The sequence below is a fragment of the Epinephelus moara genome, chromosome 8 (assembly GCF_006386435.1).
Source record: "Epinephelus moara isolate mb chromosome 8, YSFRI_EMoa_1.0, whole genome shotgun sequence".
Classification (NCBI taxonomy): Eukaryota; Metazoa; Chordata; class Actinopteri; order Perciformes; family Serranidae; genus Epinephelus; species Epinephelus moara.
The window spans coordinates 24,604,537-24,623,766 of record NC_065513.1 but is presented as its reverse complement, the minus strand read 5'-3'; the positions used below and the strand labels follow the sequence as shown (position 1 = coordinate 24,623,766).

Sequence of the window (19,230 nt, the reverse complement as noted above, 5' to 3'; positions counted from 1 at the left end):
TTGTGTTCATTTTATTTCTGGCGTTATAGTGTTAGGTGGGAAATGTGAACATATCCCTATTGACATCAACCACACATATTATCATTAATATGTGGTATCATATTTACTTGCTGTCATTCAGCGTTTTGAGAACATTTCTCCAACCTCTGTGTTTCCACCATTTTCTCCTCTGCTTGAAAACTCTTGAGCCTCTTAAAAGTCCTCCTCCCTGCTCCTAACAGTTTTTCACCTTAGGAGCTCTTTTAAGGTCTAAGATGCTCTGTGAATAACTTTTATCTTCACAAGGACCCTTCAAGGGGAAATTCAAGGAAAATGTCACAATTCTAAGAATTTTCTTAGAGTGTCATCACTAGGAGCAGCTCTAGCACTGGGACGCTTTGTGAATACGGCCCCAGGTCCTTGTAAAAATAAATGTTATTCACAGAGCATCTCAGGCATTAAAAGAGCTCCTAAGGCGAAAAACTTTGAGGAGTAGGGAGGAGGGAGATTTTTAAATGGAATGCCACACATTAGATAGTGTGGGGATGTTTGTATAGTCAGTCACATGAGGGATATGTACACTTTTCCCACCCAACACAATAACACTGTAATGCCAGAAATAAAATGATCACAATACTAAGATATTTGGAAAACTGGAAAAATGCAACAGTGCAGCAGTGATGACTTGGGTCTGTCTCAACCTGCCATCAGCACAGTGATCACACAAACAATGACAACACTTTCACAGACTCATATTGTGACGCAGTTCATTTCATTTCCACTGGGTGTCCACACCCTGCAGTCTCACAAAATGGTGTGTCTGTGACAACCAATCACATCTGTTAGCAGAATGTGTCATACCTAGCAACAGGGTCAACCACACCTCCTCACTAAGGTAAAAGTTTCTGTCCCTTCTTTTAAACACTGGAGTTAAACACTCCACTGTGTTCACCAGCTAGCTGCTAACTTTGTCTGCCTGCTGTTTGGTGCTGAGCAGGTCATGTACAGCAGGTTCTTCCTGGCCTCTTCCTGTGTCTGTCCTTTCACATTAAATTCCCACAGGGTCCAGTCACATAGGTTGCTGACTAATGACCTTTCTGTTCGACTAACTTTTGGTCAACTATAATAGGGCAGCCCTACCTTTTACCATTTTCAGCCTTTTCCTTATTTATGTCTATTTTCTTGCCCAGCTCTGAAACTGTAGTTGAATGTAGCAGCTTCACTTTGTGATACCTTTCTGGGGGAGACTACAGCCTGTAAATGAGGTGGATGGTTTTCATTGTAATTGAATCCTGCCAGGTCGCTGTAAATACAGTTACAGAGCTGCTGCTGGCTGTGGAACATGGCCTTCATATGGATGTGTGTGCCTAAAAGGGACAGAGAGAGAAAGTATAAAAACAGAAAGACAATAAGGTAAAAGAGAAAAACAGACTCGTGGTACATGTTTGCCAATTTAAAGTAAACTGTTTTATGTGGTGTGCTGCACTGCAGACTCTCCTTGAGTCTGGCTTTATTTAAGTTTGGATCAACGTTGGTGTAGATTTGGAAGGTCTGGAGACTGGGCATCAGACTGGTGAGCGCTTTTACAATGTGGGTGGGGTACATGTGTGTGTTCCCGTGTGTGTGTGAGAGCATGTGTGAGAGCAGCTAACAGACGTGCCTCAGAGCAGTGATGTGTGAGTGCAGGGTAAAAGGTTGGGCTTGCTGAGTGATTGCCACTTTACCCATAAGTATGAATCAATCTTCTGTTCAGACATTCGGCTATTTACAGACTCACATGAATTTGATCATGTGTTTTCTTTTAATGGTTTTGTAGGATTCACTAAAACCTCTATGGCGGGACTGTTTTACTGCATAGCTCTGCAGATGGTGGAGGGTGGGTGGTATGTCGGCTTGTAGAAAGGTCTGAGATCAGAATAGAGTTCATGACAGATATTGAGGTATTAATCATAATATAATAAATGCCGTGACTTTGAATGAGAGTGCTGTGAATTTGGTAGCGTGCAGTTGTTTTTACGCATATATAGAATTTATTTCAGCAGGGCAAATAGATTAACCCTTACCTAAAAAATGAGCTAAGAGTTTATAAAGAACTGCAGCTGTGACGAGTTCACATGGAGAGAGATTGGAAAAATGTGCTGTGGTGTTGACGTGGACAATATGTGTGCATCTGTGTACACCCACGACTGAAATATACAGAAGAAAACACGTATAGATAACCTTTATGTGTAAATATTGGTCATATCAGTCATGTCTGTTTATACTGTACGGATTAGAAATAATATTCTGTCAGTTCTCTTTGCCTTTCTCCTCCTTACTTATTTGATTGTATTTCTGTCCTATTAGATCTGTATTGGGCTTTTAATTCTGTTAACTGAAGGTAGGTTGTACATACTCAACATTATACTGAAAGTAGTTTCTTTTTAAGGACTACATTTGTACGCCTCCATGCCAGCAACATCCTTGGCTGGAGGCATTGTGTTTTGGGGTTGTTCGTCCATGCCTCTGTCCCGTTATTGTGAAAGGGTTATCTCAAGAATGCCTTGAGGGAATTTCCTCAAATTTGGTACAAACTTGGACTTAAGGATAAACTGGTAAGAATTTGGAAATCAAAGGTCAAGGTCAAAACATGTTTTTTGCCATAACTCAAGCAACCATACACTCATTATGACAAAATTTCAAACAAATGTCTTATAGGATAAAATGATAAAGAGACAGAATATTAATATCAATATTCAACGTCATAACTCAGGAACAGAAGGGGAGACATTTAGTTGGATACCCAATTGACCCTTCGCCCCTGGACACAGACTGGCCAATCACAACGTGGCATTGGACTCTAATGCAATTGTTTCAGATTTCCTTCATTTTCAGGCTGGCTTTGTGGATTTGGAGCTAAATGTTGTGGCTGGGACACGTCGTGTATTAATGATACTCGTTACCTGGAGAGGTTGGAAAAAGATATACGTTTCTTCCCTGTTCCAAAACCAAAATCAAACCCTGAAAAGTGTAGGGTTAGCTAGCTAGCTACTGAAGATATAGCCTACTGAATATATACACATGCTGCTTTTGCTTTTTAATGATTATAACAGTGAAACAAAGACCGACCCTGCTGCACAGGAACCAGTGAAGGGAAGCAGGGACACTTTGCTGATATTCAACCAGCTGTGTGTCATCACAGTGTGTGCAGATGAACGTTGTTTGACTTTCCCTGGAGATCCCTATTGGTGACACTTACCTTGGGTGCCTTGAAACTGTGGTGACTGTGTAGATCTTCTGTGGTATTGGGTTGAAGCTGTGTTTGAAGCATCCATGTTTTGCCAAAAAATACACTTAATACCTTTTTATTAAATTCCTTCAAAGTCTTCACTAGTTATATTGTGAGTCCAGACAGACATGGATGTAAACTACAACTTGATTTGTTGGCAGAGGCACCTGTGCACGTGCTTGTTTGTCTGCGGAAATCTGTCAGTCATCAGAATCCATCGTCTGTGTTCTCCAAACAACAGCTTTCTCTCATCAAGGTCTCACACAGATAAGAATAAGTGTGTTACAACAAAACAGAACTTATCAAGAGCAACATTGTGAATGACACTGCAAACAAGAAAGTCATCCCATGTCTATCTCCATCAACATGTGTTTCCACTGTGGGCCACTTCTTTTCTGGAGTCACCCGACCTGTCAGTGTTTTCATTGGCTATTGTGAAGGGGAGAGAGAAATGACAGTTTGTAGGAACTGAGTGAAAGAAGGGATTTAGGCAGTAATCCGCCTCACTGATCCTTTTAGAAACAACCAACTGTCTGGCACACCGCCTGGCTCTCGCCACGACACGCCTGCTTTTGATACCTGAAGGCTGGACTGTAAGCTGATACCCACAGTGGCATTTTCTGCTTCCCCACATACCTCAGATCAGATGTGAAGTAGACTGGAGCGATTTCGCTCAGTTGGTAAAACGACTGGCTCGCAGGTGAGCGGAGGTGTTGTACCCCGGAGATAACGCACACCACAGGCATCAGGTGTTTAATGTTCATGTTGGGATTTGTCTCTCTCTCTTCCCGATATTTGCAACACTGCTCATACTTATCAGGTTATTCTGCCCTTTAACTTTTCAGGTCAGGTCAAACAGATAAGGAGTATTTTGTTTGAGAGCACATGGCATAAACAAAGACTGACTTGTAAACTCCTCCATCAGCCTGGAGCCTCAGTGTCGTCTGTGTAGCTTATCTAAACACTATCCTCCTTTTATCATCCTTACACTTATAATTTTGTTTTGCGATACATTGATAATCAGTGTTGGTTCAGCTTGTTTAAAACAAATGCTCTCTGTCTTTAGAGCAGAGCTGTTTGCCAGAGGGATGAGTTAGATTAATCTCGCCCTGTAAATCTTCTTTCTTACAGTCAAGCCTGGGCCTGGGTTATATCTTCATATTCTCTAACATGTAATGATTCTCGTTCATGATCTTTCATCTGGCAGCTGTGCAAACAAACTCAAGCGGCTTTATTTTTCCCTAAATCTGTGACGAGGTGTTTCTTTGGGTATGTTTCACTTTAGTCTGGATAAGGCTCATGCCCTGTCACGGCTATTAAAGTGCAGGGAGTTCTGGTCCTCTGGGATGTTTTTAGTGGAGCTCTGTGTGAACTAAAGGAACCATTATTCTTGACTTTTTTGACTCACAGCAATCACCAAATGGCATGTCATTTTCTTTGTCAGGCACTGAATGGCAGCTTTATTTGAGGAAATGTAGTAATTTTTAATTTCTTTTTCCACTGCTTGTGCTTTGCGAGATGTATTAAAGTTTGTAGACCTTTTTGATTTATGGACAATGTGGCCTTTTTAACACCTAATATGAATTGACCTCTTTGTCTAATGGTGGTTCTGACTATGGGGGATAACACATGCGTAAAAGGCCACAGACAGACACACAAAACTGAGACACATACACACACTCACACACGCGCACATACATGAGGCTGGAGTGGTTTATAGGGTGGCAATAAAAAGAAACGTGTGAAATGAATCCAGTGTGAGTTACAGTGTTTTGGAGGCTGTGTTTTCTTAGAGATGAAGAAATGGACCCGCCCAGAGTGTCATGTTTATATAAAGAATATTTATTTGAGTTAAATTTTCCAACTCCACAGGTGGGAATCTGTAAGACGTGACGCTCCACTTACAAGATCTAATAAAATCTGCGATCTTTGGCTGGCAACCTGCGCGTCTGCGTTACAGAAAACACAATGTTTTAAAGTCGCCGTATGTGCCTCGTCTGTATGACCTGATGTATGTTCCATTTAACTCGATACATCAAATAAAATAAAGACAAACATATGAAAGCTGCTCGGCATAAAGAAAAGCTGACTCTGATTTATAGCTAAGGATTTAATATGAACCATGTTCATTTGATTCTGTTGGAAACCACAATAGCAGGCCTCATTGTTATATAAGTTAAAAACATGACAAGTGCACATGGTAACTTCAGCTCCAGTATACAGGCTGACCTTAAGGAAAGACTGATCTGTGTGTTTTTTTAAAATGAAATTCTTTATTCAATCATCCTAAATCCATGTCACTGTCTTTCACATGAACTACATTTAGTAACATTTTCTTACTGTATTTTCTGTTTTTGTGCACGCAGGGATTGCAGAGCTGTGTTGTCAGCCTCATCTGTGAAAGGAAAACTCAGCTTACATCCACCTTCATCTACAGGTAAGAGCAAAATGAATCATTCAGTCAATCCAGTGTGTCAGCCAAATGCTCTGTTTGCTTACAGTATCACTCTGAGTACTGGGGTTATGATCGTTTTCTCTGGGGTGCTCACACTGCCATATATTCCCTGAAATACTGCGAGATATTTTGCATTATTGTGTTCATTCAAATAGCATGTATTGTGTTTTACATGCCACTTAAGTATCATTTTTATGGGACACATTTCATGCAAGTGGCTGTCATTTCACCTGTTGCTTCAGTAGTGGAGGAGGCAAGACAAATTGACAAACATCTCTGAGCAGCCAGAGTTGATGGCAACATACACAGTATTTCAGTATGTATAAATCATATCTCATTTTGAATGAATGAATGACTTTAATTTGACTTTTATAAGAAATAAAAAACAAAACAAAAACATCAACAGACATGCTCAGAAAAGAGTAGGAAGAAGTGTACTCTTAAATAATCCTGCCCCCTTCTCAGTATTCATGTCTCATTAAAAAGGAAATTGTCAACAACTATCTCAAACTAATTTACTACCCTTAATAGAGATAAATGAACAATGGTCTTAGATATTAAATATACAAACCCCATCTCATCCAAACCCAGATAAAAAAAAATAAACCAACCCATCAACAATCACCCCTCTTCGTCTGCATACCTCCTAAACATACTGTGTCTGTGCAGCTTTTTAAAGTGCTCCATAGTTGTGCTTCCCTTTAACTCCTCATCTAACCCATTCCATAAATCCACCAAACACACTGAAATACACAAACTTTTCAAAGTTGTATGAAGATCTAATTTTAAATTATATCTCCCCTCTCTGTCACAAAACATGTTTTGCGTATTCCCCAGCAGTAAATTATTTCTTGCCTTGTACATTATTTGTACACTGCACTGTACTGAATTTCAATGCATGTGACTTTAAAAACAGTGTGTTCTTGTGCTCCCTATATCCATCATTATGTACGATCCTAATGGCTTTTTTTTTGTGATGTATATAGATTACTTTTATAGGTGCTACCCCAGACCTCCACACAGTAATTAAGATGCAGTAAAATGAGTGAGCAGTAGATGATTTAAAGTGATTAATGGTCCAGTGTGTGTCTTGATTTTCCCATAACTGCGATGCTCTTTGCCAGCTTTGATTAAATGTAACTTATTTGAGGTTTCCAGCTGATTTTTTGATCCAGTATCACTCCCAGGAATTTATTTTCACACACTAAATTTATCTTCACTCACTTTCAGTGGTTTATTTAATTCTTTGCCATCCTCACAATCTTATCTATAATCCCTTGTGTCAGAATGTCTTTATATACACCAACCACTACACCAACCACTGAGTGCTGGAGCACAGGAGAGTAGGCTGATATACAGTACTGTCAAAGTTGAAAGTTTGCACACAGATAGATAAAAATACGGAGCAATAGCAAATCGATGAGATTCCATAAACAGAAGATGATTGCCATGGTCCATTATAGCATTCCTACAAACTGAGGCATGTCAGACTCTCATCAAGTGAAAACTGAAATGCTGGAACCACCTCACTACTTTCTCTGCAAACTACCCAAAATAGCCTGCAGTGTGCAGCCACAGTATACCCCGGAAAGAGGACGGCAGTGCAGGGAGTTGGTCTCACGTTGCATTTTCCTTCGAAATCCAAACCTGCCAAGAGCAACATAAAGATAGTGACACCATATCCTTCATAAATTACTATATATTTGACTTGTCTTAAAATATCTACCTCAGGCTGTAAAAGCTCACTTGTAGGCGAGCAGTGATATTTTGCTGCTTGTTCCCTTTCCCTCGAGCACATTGTCCATGAACAGAATTCAGTGTCTCTGTGCGGTGGCTCTGCACAAACTTAAGCACTTCTCCATTTTTTGATGTCTGTTGAGAATTCGTAGAAAACCAAATCACAGTAAGAGTTGTGGCCACTGCTTGTTTGCAAATATAAATGCTTCCTTTGGGAGGGTAATCTGTAACCATAGCCTGCACTAATACAAGTGATTTAGCCTCAGTTGCCAAGAGAACATTTATTAGTATCTGGGAGCATTTTATAGCCAGCTGCACGGACAACTACGACAACTGAGGAGGTTTGTATCATGTAAAATCACCATGAGCTGAAGCAGCGCTATTAAACATTTGAATACCTCTCCAATGCATAATCACGTGCTTTACAAGCCACCCAATGCCAGTCACTGAGACCAGGCCTGACTCTCAAAGCACAGAGGCATGTATAAATGCATCAATAGCATTCATGGCTTTAATGGATGGTGTATAAGTGCCTAACAAAGTAAAAGAGGTCCTTGCATGTGTAGCAGGGAAAGCTGTCCACAGCACGACTGGCATCTGGACAAGTATATTCTCCACTAGTGCATATTTTTTCCTTAGAGGACACTGGGCCATTCAGTCAGGGACGGCAGGTGCTGTTAACTGTACATTTACATATGGATGTTCTAAATGAGGACCACACTTTAGCCAGCAGTCTGGAATTTATCGAGCAGATGGTACTTGGTTAGCAGACTGAGGTGAAGGAGAGGTTCTCAGTGAGATGGTTTTGATCTGATAAAGCCTCAAACATGAGACATCCTGATTGATTATGTCCACGTCCGTGTGTCACATTATGTGTGCACAAAGTATGATAACTCATGTTGCCTCTACTCAGCAGGATGCCATCATCATGTTTTTGAGAGGGTTTTGAACTGAGATTGACGTTGTTGAGACATTTTGTAGGGACGCATTATCTGTTGTTTTCAAGGACAGGCATCTTTCTCCTGTGATGTCCTGTGTGTCAGTACACCACAGGGTACCTTGATCCATCCTGAATGTGATATCTAACTGATACAGAAGGAGTCTCTGTCAGTCTGCTTGTATATGCGTATGTCTGTCAATTTTCTTGACAGCCGTTCATCCTATCAGCTTCACACATGGCAGGTGTGTTGCTGAGGACCCAAGAAACTTTTGAGATGAACACTATTGTTCCCAAAAAACACTGGGGCTTTGATGTCATAGAGGCCATAAAAAGTTTGTGTGAGCCTTTGGCATCCAAATGATGCTTATACTCTAGCATCGCTAGGGGACACAATTATGTCATGGCAGGTGTATTGCTTACGACCCAAGGAAGTGCAGTGTCGAAAGTGAAGTTGTAACTGTATACTCTCTGTGCGGAGCCCCTCTATGCAGAATTTGCATGTTCTCCCCGTGTCAGTGTGGGTTTTCTCCGTGTACTCCAGCTTCCTCCCACAGCCCAAAGACATGCAGGTTAATTGGTGACTCTAAATTGTCTGTAAGTGTGAATGTGAATGGTTGTCTGTCTCTATGTGTCAGCCCTGTGATAGTCTGGTGACCTGTCCAGGGTGTAGGCCCCCCCCCCCCCCCTATTTATTTTTTTTGCTAATGGTCTTATTTTGCAGAAAGCCATTTTAAGAAAAATAATTGACACAAAAAACCTTTGATAGTGGCCTCACTGCAAATAACTTTATTAATAATTTTAAAAACCTTTATGCCTACAGTATAATAAAAATAATAATACTGATACCGTACAGAATTCGAGCCATTATACACTCATCCAACCAATTCAGTAAAGCTTATTTCAGGTGGTATAATAGGTGGCCCACCCAGACTCCCCAGTTGTTGAGGAAACTGCTGTGTGGTGTCTGTATTCAACAGCAGCCTGGAACCTTTGAGTGGGAGACGCATGTTTCAGCAGGGCCATTACTGCTGAAACATGAGAGGGTGTTTTCATATGCGCACGTATACACTCGCACACACAAGGAAACACATGTATGAACCGTCGTACACACACACACACACACACACACACACACATGTACACAGGTGTGCTGGCAACAACATCTTTCAACATGATGGGGATCTACCCTGAGGTACAAATTGTGTAGAAACTGTGAGTGTGTGTGTTGTGTGTGTGTCAGTGTTAATGAAAAGAAGGAAGTAGCTATTGGTGAGGTCATGAACTTGCAAATGAAAAAAAGCAGCTTCCTTGTGCTTTTCCATTACATCTCGCTCCAAGGACTTCTGTTGTGCATTTGTTGTAGATACCAACCAGATTGTGCATAAATGTTCTCTTCAATGGATAAAAGCTCTTGTTCTTATTATTTCTCTAGAGAGACGTTATAAAATTTGATTTCCATTGCAGGGTTTGGCTTTATCATGATAGGGGTTGCAAGTGCGTGAAGCCTATTGACATCTGAGTTGCCGTGAGGATGGTGAACTTCAGCATCTGTCGTTAAACACTGAGGACTTAATAGTATCTATTCCAGATGAGCAAAGGAGATTAGAAATAAGAGTATAAAAAGACATAGCATAGTTAATAGTAATCAAAAGATATTAGTGTTCTTATCACAGTGGAGCACCTCATGGACAAGACTAAACCATCCAAAGATATGAGCATCCAGCAGTGACTGGGGATGCATGTTGTTTGTCCCCAAGGGGGCACCATACTTATAGTTTTCCTCCACCTGTTGCAATCATCTGACCATCAACAGACAAATCAAGTTGAAAAGATAAATGTTTTTCACCCCTCTACACATTGCAGCATGTTAAAGCCAGTGAAAGTGTATTGTAGTTAAGCTTTTGCTGTGTAAAGACATTACCGGGTTCCTCTCAGCTGCTCCAGCCAAGGGTTTATCAGGCAGATCTGAAGTGCTGCTCACTCGTCGCTGTGTGTGAGCTGCTGTTATGACACTTTTTCTGTAAGCCCAGTTGCTCTCGCTGCCATCCATTTTCCTCCTCTCACTGTCTCCTCCTCACTTTGTCTCCATATCTCTATCTCTCTCATACACACATACAGCTGCCCATACGCCTCAGCAGCGTACTAGCCTTCAGCTGCAGCAGCAGAAAGTACTTAGTGGTCTAAAAGAGGGAGCAGTGGGCTTTGTCGTAATCCCTGTTTGGGCTAGAACAGACTTCTAAATAAACTGCTGCAATGGGACACCACTGTTTACCAGCAGAGAGAGGATTGTATTCAAAGTGTAGCAGTGTTGTTTCTGTGGTCATTCAGCTGTGATGAGCCCAAACAGAAAGAGCACTGGCAATGTGGTACTGCAGGGACGAAAGTTGGGGGCATACACAAGAAAACTGAGTTTTCACAAAAGCATGAATGAGATTTTGCTCAGTGTTTAGAACTTGCCCATTTACAATAATAAGCTATCCTTAGCTCTGTAAACGGTTTTAGTGCAACAGCTTGTGATCATCTGAAATAAGTCCTGACATGAAAACAAACTAATTACTTCCAAACCTCTGCTGCCACAAGATGTCAGTACAGAGGAGAACTGTAGGCTTGTGTGCAAAATGTTTTTCATGTAATTATTTGCTCTTTATTTTTTTATAGGATAGAGAAACAGGACAACATTGAAATAAGTTATAAATTCCTGTGTTTATTAGTTACATTCACCCACTCTACTTTACCTGGACTGTACTCAGGATTTCTATTTTGAAATGCGTTGGTTTAAGCTTGATCTTATGCCATAAAAGACTACTGCACTGATTTAACATTAGCAGTCCTTCAGTATCGTTGGACTCAGGATAGACAGTAAAAAAAAAAAGCCTATCAAAATCCGTGTATCAGAAGCAAGCACTAACCTCTGGGGCTGAAAAATTAAGCCAATGTGGTAGTGCCAAAAACTGCAGTTCCTTGAATGGCCACTTGAGGCTGCCTCTAAAAGCAAGTTAATCCCCATAGACCTCCATGTTAAAATGCTTAACTTTACAGTAGAGATAAACATATTACAGCCTGGTACAAAAACAGTTTTGGTCTCAATAGCTGATTTGAATTTTTGTATAACCCGATAGTGTCCTCAGCTCTGAATCAGAACCATCCCACAGCTTGACCCTCCAAATTTGGTCACTTCAGGCTCCAAAAAACCAAGAAATGCCAATCTCCAGGCCTCTAAACTGGAATCCACAAGCTAATGGGTTGCTCATGGTAGCTATGCTGATGATTTTATACAGTTTATTAGCAAGACTGGGGACATATACTTATTTATTTCATGTATTCTGCTTTTTTGTCAAAACCTGGCACAACATTACCCACAATGCAACACAACCACTAACACTTTGATCAGTGATTTGGGTAGCTTATGTAGGTGCTTGCTGCTACATTTGCCAAAAAGCACTATTTTCCCTTGAAGAAACGTTTGAAATTTAAAAAAAATCAAACACTAATTTTGATTTCTTGCCAAGAGCAAGATAAGGAGATCAATACCACTCTCATAACTGTCTTTTAAATGTGTGTTAGCTTAGCTAGCCATAAAGACTGGAAAGAGAGGTCTGGCTTGCTCCAAAGAGTAGGGAAAAAAAGTCTATCATCATATCTAAAGCTGATTAATAGACCCTTTTGTGGGCCAGCGTCACAATGATGTCAGTCTGTTAGCTGAAGGCAAAACACGACTCACCACCACAGAACTGTAGACTACATAGGAGCCTTAAAATGTCATCATGTGTTATTGGGAGCCAGAATAGAAGGATTCATGGCTCAAAGCTTAAATGTTACCATATACCAGCGGCCACTGCCTGTCAACAAAAACAGACACAGACAACTGTGGTTAAATGAGATAAGAAGAAAGTACTGGAGGACACTTCATGGAGACACTTAACTTAACCACATACCAGGTTAGGGAAAAAGTATTTACTGTTGTAGGGATGAATAACGTTATATGTATTGAGAGTTATGTACACTTAATCAGAAATTGGGGAGGTATTAAGAGGAATATTGGATTTCTCACTAACTTTTTAGCATATTAGCTAATGTTAGCTTCGATAACAAAACAAAACGGAAGAAACCATTCCAGTGTTGTCCTCCTTTTGTAAGATTTGCATAGTGATCAACCACAAAGCCACCATCCCACCTTTGGCAATCCTGTCAAATCATCCATCCACTGAGTGAGAGCATACAGGTCGGACAGTCTGGTCCCATTGGTCAGTGTTTACTATTCAAGTAACACTGACAGTCCCACCTGACGTGGTGCGTTCATAAATTCAGTCTGACACTCTACACTAAAATGAGAGCCCTGTTGGTCGAAGAAACAGAGTGCTATTTATATATATATAAATGAATGAACGGTTAAGTTAATCACACATTCAGCCCACTCGGCGCTATGCTGTTCCATCTCTCCAGACGACTGAACGGTACATTCAGACAGTGCTCCGAATTCACTTACAGTCCAGTTTGTGCCAAAGTGCGCGCCGGCACTTGACATGAGTATTTGTGAACGCAGCACTCGCATTCCCTTCCTCCATTGTCTAAAACAAGCCAGCAGAACTTGCTAGTTAGCGCTAGCTAATGTCTGTGGAGAATTGCTTTGCCTCCAGCTAAGCCCCGCCCACCAAAAAACCATCATACTGTTTATTAACAGTAAAAGGGTCTAGTAGGACAGTATGTCTTATTTGTTTGTTTGTTTGTTTGTTTGTATAAAATGGAATGGTAAAAACAGTAAGTCACAGTTTCACTTGGGGTTATGCGTTGGACTACTTCTTGGCTGGAAGCACTGACATCATGGAGTCTCTGCTGGTTGCCTAGGAGGTCAACTTATCTGGCTGTAGCTTCATATTTAATGGACATATACAAGAGAGGTGTCAATCTTCACAACTAACTGATGGCAAGAAAGCCAATAAGCTTAGTTCCCCAACGTCAAATGTTATGAAGCCTCTGTTGGTATAAAGAATATATTCAGCTAAATCATCAATTTCCATATGGTCAGTGGTGTAGTGGAGGAAATAAGTATCCAGGGTATACCCACGTCTTTTTCTGCCTGTGTACAGTATACCCACCTAACAAAAAGCCATTGGAATATACAGGAAAATTAACCCACTTCCTCCTCATTAACCTACCAATGTACCTAGTGGTACACATGGTCAACAAGTACACAGCACTAAACCCCAACTACAGAACCGGAGTTTGATCTGGGTTTGATTTCTATGCAGGCATAATCCTAATGTAAAGAAGATTTACAAGATGCATAAGTAGTTCTTAAACAGGAGCAAATATGTGTCTGTGCTTACCTATAGAAAACAAAAATTGTAATGATAAAGCATAATTGACAAACCAAGCCTATAAGTTAAGTTAACGTCCCTCCACATCTTCCCAGTGTTCATACACACATGCACGTGCGCACACCACAATTCAGACTGAAACACACACACACACACACACACACACACACACTGACCTTGAGGGTGTTAGCTGTGTTGACGTTTGTTTGGACGGTGCTTCAATTCCTCAGACTGCTGCGAGGTCACATGGCTTGACATCAAAGAAAATAATTTCTTCCTGGGCGACACTGAGAGCTCTGGTGTTTATTCTAAAAGTCTGACTCTCTCGCTGTCTGTGTTTCTGTCTGTCTGTCTGTGGCGGTAGCTGCCGCCATGCCTGCTTTGCCTGCGTGATTACCTGCGTCTCTTTGTTTGTCTCTTTGTATAATATCTTAACAATGCTTTTTTGTGACAGTGTAAGTGTCTTTCCATCTGGGGTTGGGTGGGCATCTCTAACGGTAAGATGTGACAGGTATTGGTTTCTTTATACTTATAAAGCCCCTAATGGCAACTTACCATCATATATCACTTCCTTATTAAATATGTCCCGTAGTGATTATTTGATTTGTTGAGGTGACACTATATTTGAGAAAACTGCTATTAAGTTTTTGTGCTACACACACTTGAAACATCACTGAAAATAAAAATGAGGGCATGTCCTCAATGATTCCTCAAGAGTTATATAAAGGCTGAATGAACGAGTGAATGAATCTCGGTCTCATTCACTCTCTTTGTTTCCCCATCACCTTGTAGGTAAAGATACTTTATTCTGATCAACTTTGGCAATAAAAAAATCACTGTATAAAAAGATGAGCTGTGGGCCACTGTGGAAAAGCACTTACTTGTTGCCATGCATATTATGTTGTCAGCCCACTGCCTGTTAATGTGGAGTGACTGGATTTGGCCAATTCTTGGGTGCTTTTCACTTGAATGCCATTTAGCGAAAATTGGTGATTGCTCCATTTCTCTCCATTTTAAACAAATGCTGTTTTGTTTAGCAACACTTCTTTAAACCACAGCCAACTGAAATATGATCCAGAAACACATAGCTGGTTTCTGTGGCTTGGAGTGTTTTCCACCTGTCTCTTATAAGTTATTGTGTTCATCTTCACACTACAAGTCGGGTCAGGATAAAGTGATATGTTCTTTTTTCCTGGCTACGGATCAACTGAAGAGAGATGAAAAGCAGAACAATAGGGCATGTGGGCTACAGTTACACAACTGAAGTCAATCTGTGCAGCGTATAGTAAAAGTCTTTTGATGACAACAAGGTTGCAGCATGAATAATAATCACGTCTGTATCGTGTGAGGAGCTGGACTGCTGTCTCTCTTATGTGAGATCTATATTTAATAGTCTGATCGTCTTGGTACCACGCTGTGTCTTCACAGCAGAGTGATTCATGTGCATGGTTAGCTGTGAGCTTTTCCCCCCGGGGATGTGTTTTGTTTTGATGTCCTCCACCACAGCCTGATGAATGGCCACATGGAGAGCCGAGGGGGGAGGAGGGGACCTTTGGACATGTTAAAGGACACCTGTGGGGCTTTCATGGGGCCTCCGCATGATGGACAGGGTTCCGCTTCAGGTGGCAGTAATTTCTTTAAGCCATGGGGAGGGGCAGTGGGGTCGGATTTTGTGTGTGTGTGTGTGTGTGTTTGTGTGTGTTTGTGTGTGTGTGTGTGTGTTTGTGTGTGTGTGTGTGTGTTTGTGGGCTGCAAGCATGTCCATGTAGTGTATCGTTCTGTGTCACAATTTTTGAAAACAAGTTAGTTTTGTAAGTGTGACATTTATGTGTTGCTGTGTTTATTGTCTGTTTTGTTAGATTTTGTTTCCTTTACATTAAAGGGACAGTTAGCCGCTTTTCAACCAGCTTTGTGTCACAACAATGTGGGTAGTATGTGTAAATAAACTGAAGTAAACTTCCCTACTTTATATTATTGGAAAAAACAGAGATGAAACAGTAAAACTAATGCGGGATTTATACCTTTGTTTCGAATCAACACTGTACTTGCGGCGTAGGCTCTGTGTTGACGTAGAGTCTATGCCGTACCCTACGCTGTAGCCTGACGTGCACCTCCCCAGAAATGTAACTGCATGTTGCGGTGACACAGACCTCCTGTGTGTTTTTGTAAGCTGAAGCCATTTCCCTCGGTGGAAACATAGCTTTTATTTACTTTAATTTAACAGATAAGAAACAATAAATTGTGAACACAATGAAGCCTCCACAATAAATTTGTTAACATTTTAAGTCTTGTGTATTATTTGTCCTGGCTTTATATGAATAGAGGAGATCACCGCTCATTGCTAGGCTAATTTATACAACATAAAATGCCAAAGGCTTGTGCTAATAATGTTAGCATGCTATATTTGTTTGGAAAACGTATTTAGTATAAGTTTAGTTTTGTCGGTGAACCTTGTGAGCTGTAATGAAGCTGAATTTTGTAATGTTACCTTTGTTCAATGTTGCTGTTGTCCCTGGTTTCATATGAGTAGAGGAAAAATCTGCTAACTGCTAGGCTAATTTATACAATGTAAAATGCCATCGGCTTGTGCAAAAAACATTAGCATGTTGTATTTGTGGGGAAAATGTGTCCAGCAAAAGACAAATTGTCTGAATGCTGTGAGTTATAATGAAGCTGATTTGTGCACTTGTGTTTGAAATTGTCTCTATTAAGCCATGTTTAATGTGTGTTTTGAATCAACTAAACTTTACAGCACTTCATAGAAACCTGCCACCGACCATTTTCTGTTTGTTTTTCTGGTCATGTAGCACTAATTTCAGAGGTATTTGCGTCTTTCTACTGCATAGACAGCCCAGTGTATGAAAAGACTTATCTCACTAAAGTAACTGCTCCCTTTTAGTCTGCATGTGTGTTTGTTAGCATGCATTCATACCCTGTAAACACTGTGTTTGTGTGTGTGTGCACACAGGCCTATCTCTCAGATGGTAACTGCTTCTAATACCACAGGGAAAACCACACAGATCGTGACAGAGTCTCACCCACAACTAATGATTATGTAAATACGATAACCATCTGAAGACATGATTGTGTGTGTGTGGGTGGGTGTCCTGCCTAATATACTTTTATCTCTTATCATGTGGAGATCAGCTGTTAGACAAATGTGGCATTGTTGAGGGCTGAGGTTGAGTGTGTGTGTGTGTGTGTGTGTGTGTGTGTGTGTGTGTGTGTGTGTTTGTGTACATGAAGCTGCACTTTACTAGTTCAGGGCCTCATCTGTTCTCTGCACATGATACTGAGCTGGACCAACGGACCTGGAAAGCTTCAGGTATTTTAGATGAGAAGACGGGAGCTTGTTATTAAATGTCACAGGCCAATCTTCTAGAATAACCAATAATGTTCCAACGACTACCTTACCCTCTACACACACACACACACACACACACACACACACTCGGACTGCTGGTCTAAGTATGAGAAATAAAAGGATGAGTAAGACAAAACACTGTGAAATGAAACTGCAAAAATAAAGGAGTATTGTAAATTTCCCCACATCTTATTATTTGCTGTTACTTTTCATACATCATCACTCATTATTACTCATGATTTTTGAGAATTTGAAAAAAAAGCATTGGTATTATTATTATGCAAGGATCTATGTGACATCAATTTGTCATCTGCCATGCAGACGTTACTTATGGTCCACGTGTACAAGCACGTGGACCATAAGTAACGTCTGTATTCAGGATTATAAAAGGTTTAAATGTAACATAATGACTTAAGTATAATAAACTACATTTGTAGACAGAGCGAGGTACGAAGCTGACTGTCCAGGGGTGTGTTCATGGTTTAGGGGCCCACTCCTTTCAACCTTTCACACACTGATCCCCATAAGAAATAGCCAAGCCAACACAAAATCTAATAAATATAGTCTCTTGTGTTCACAGTGAGTTGGTTGCAATGACCTTTACTTACGAAACAATGTACGTCAGAAAACAGGGCATACCGTCTTTTTTTTTTTTTTTAACGCAAAGCTTGGCATTTATCCACGTGGCCATGAGCAGAGGCTAAGATCAAATCTTGTGCCATCTCAACTTCTATAAATAAGTTTAAGTAATGTGGCTTTGTGGTGCAGCAGAGTAAATCTGGCTGAGTTGAAGAATTGTTATATGATCATATTCTGACTGCAGCCACATATTAGACTAATCACTCAAAATGTCTTGTGAGAAAATATTACATTTTGTAAAGGCATACATCACTGTGCGCTCTCCATAGTCCCATTTCCATCGAGCAGTGTGGTACGGCACAGTTCAGTTCGGTACGCTTTTTTTCCGCTTCCACTGTGAAAAGTTGTGGATGGTATCAATGGAACCGTTCAGTATCGTCCCCATTTTTGGTCACCCCTCTGTTGGGGTACCTAGCACACAGATCTGGTACTAAAAGGTGGAGCTGTGAACAGTGCAGTCTGTTGATTGGTCAATAGTGGACGATCATTCAAGGTGCAGACTGATGAAGGAGGAAATACAGTGAGCGTTGGATGGAGCAGTGGTGACAACAGTCCCACCCACATTTAAGGGTGCTGTTTGCAGTGGAAACGCTATAGGACCTAGAGTCTAAAGGTTACTAGGTACCATGTCTGGTATCTAGTAACCTTTGGTTCCAAAGGTACCATACTGAAAGTGTTTGGAGGAAACAAGGCTTATCACAGCTCGCAGTTGGCTCTATGGGACAGGCTCCAGGCTGGCCGCCACTAGTGTCCAGCGCTAATTTATCTGAAACTTTTTTTTGTAAATACTAACAAGCCAAAGCATGTTTATATTATTTTTCATTAAAACATTATAAAAAAGAAATAAATGAACCATGCAACAGTGTAATCATTTAAATACTAGTAGCCTATTGTCTGACTTGGACACAGATGTTGCGTCTGTGTCTCCTCCACCACCTGTTACACCCAAAATGGAAGCGGATCCAATACACGAAGCTGCACGCTCCTTGGTCTGGGTCAGTTATAGGCTTTTATATTATAACAATATCAATGATATATAATAAACAGGCTAATATTATTACTGTATTAGGCTATAGGTCGGTACATATCATGGATGCATAAATTAAATATCCCAGCCTCAGCTGGAGTTTTTAAAGAACCAATAGGTAAAATTTGACCTGGGACATTAGTGTTTCCATTTCTAGCTCAGAGAAGTTTCTCTCACCTTGTAAACTCCGTTGTAAACTGATAATATCCCCTTGACGCCTGAATTTATATACAATTATATTAAAAAATAAATAATTTGTGTTTTTGCCTTCAAGCAGATGCTAAATTAAGTGGAGATTGTTAATTTGACTCTAGCACACAGAACAGATAGAAATTTAGGTATGATGCAAATTAGCGACAACAGGCAACATTAGTAATAAACAGATAGTAAGATAGTAATAAAACATTTTCCCATCTCAGGTATATGATTCATTGCATTTATTGCAACAAACAAACAGTTGAGCTGTCTTTGCAGTCTCATTCATCAAAATTGCACTTTGAACA

The 19,230-nt window shown here is 40.5% G+C and overlaps 1 protein-coding gene across 1 annotated transcript in view; it reads left to right on the top strand.

The window, feature by feature from the left end:
- bmpr1ba (bone morphogenetic protein receptor, type IBa) overlaps positions 1-19,230 on the top strand; it is a 103,037-nt gene that overhangs the window by 23,591 nt on the left and 60,216 nt on the right. The window contains exon 2 of the mRNA XM_050050575.1: positions 5,614-5,684. The gene's annotated coding sequence lies outside the window, so the exon portion shown is untranslated. The remainder of the gene's footprint in view (positions 1-5,613; positions 5,685-19,230) is intronic.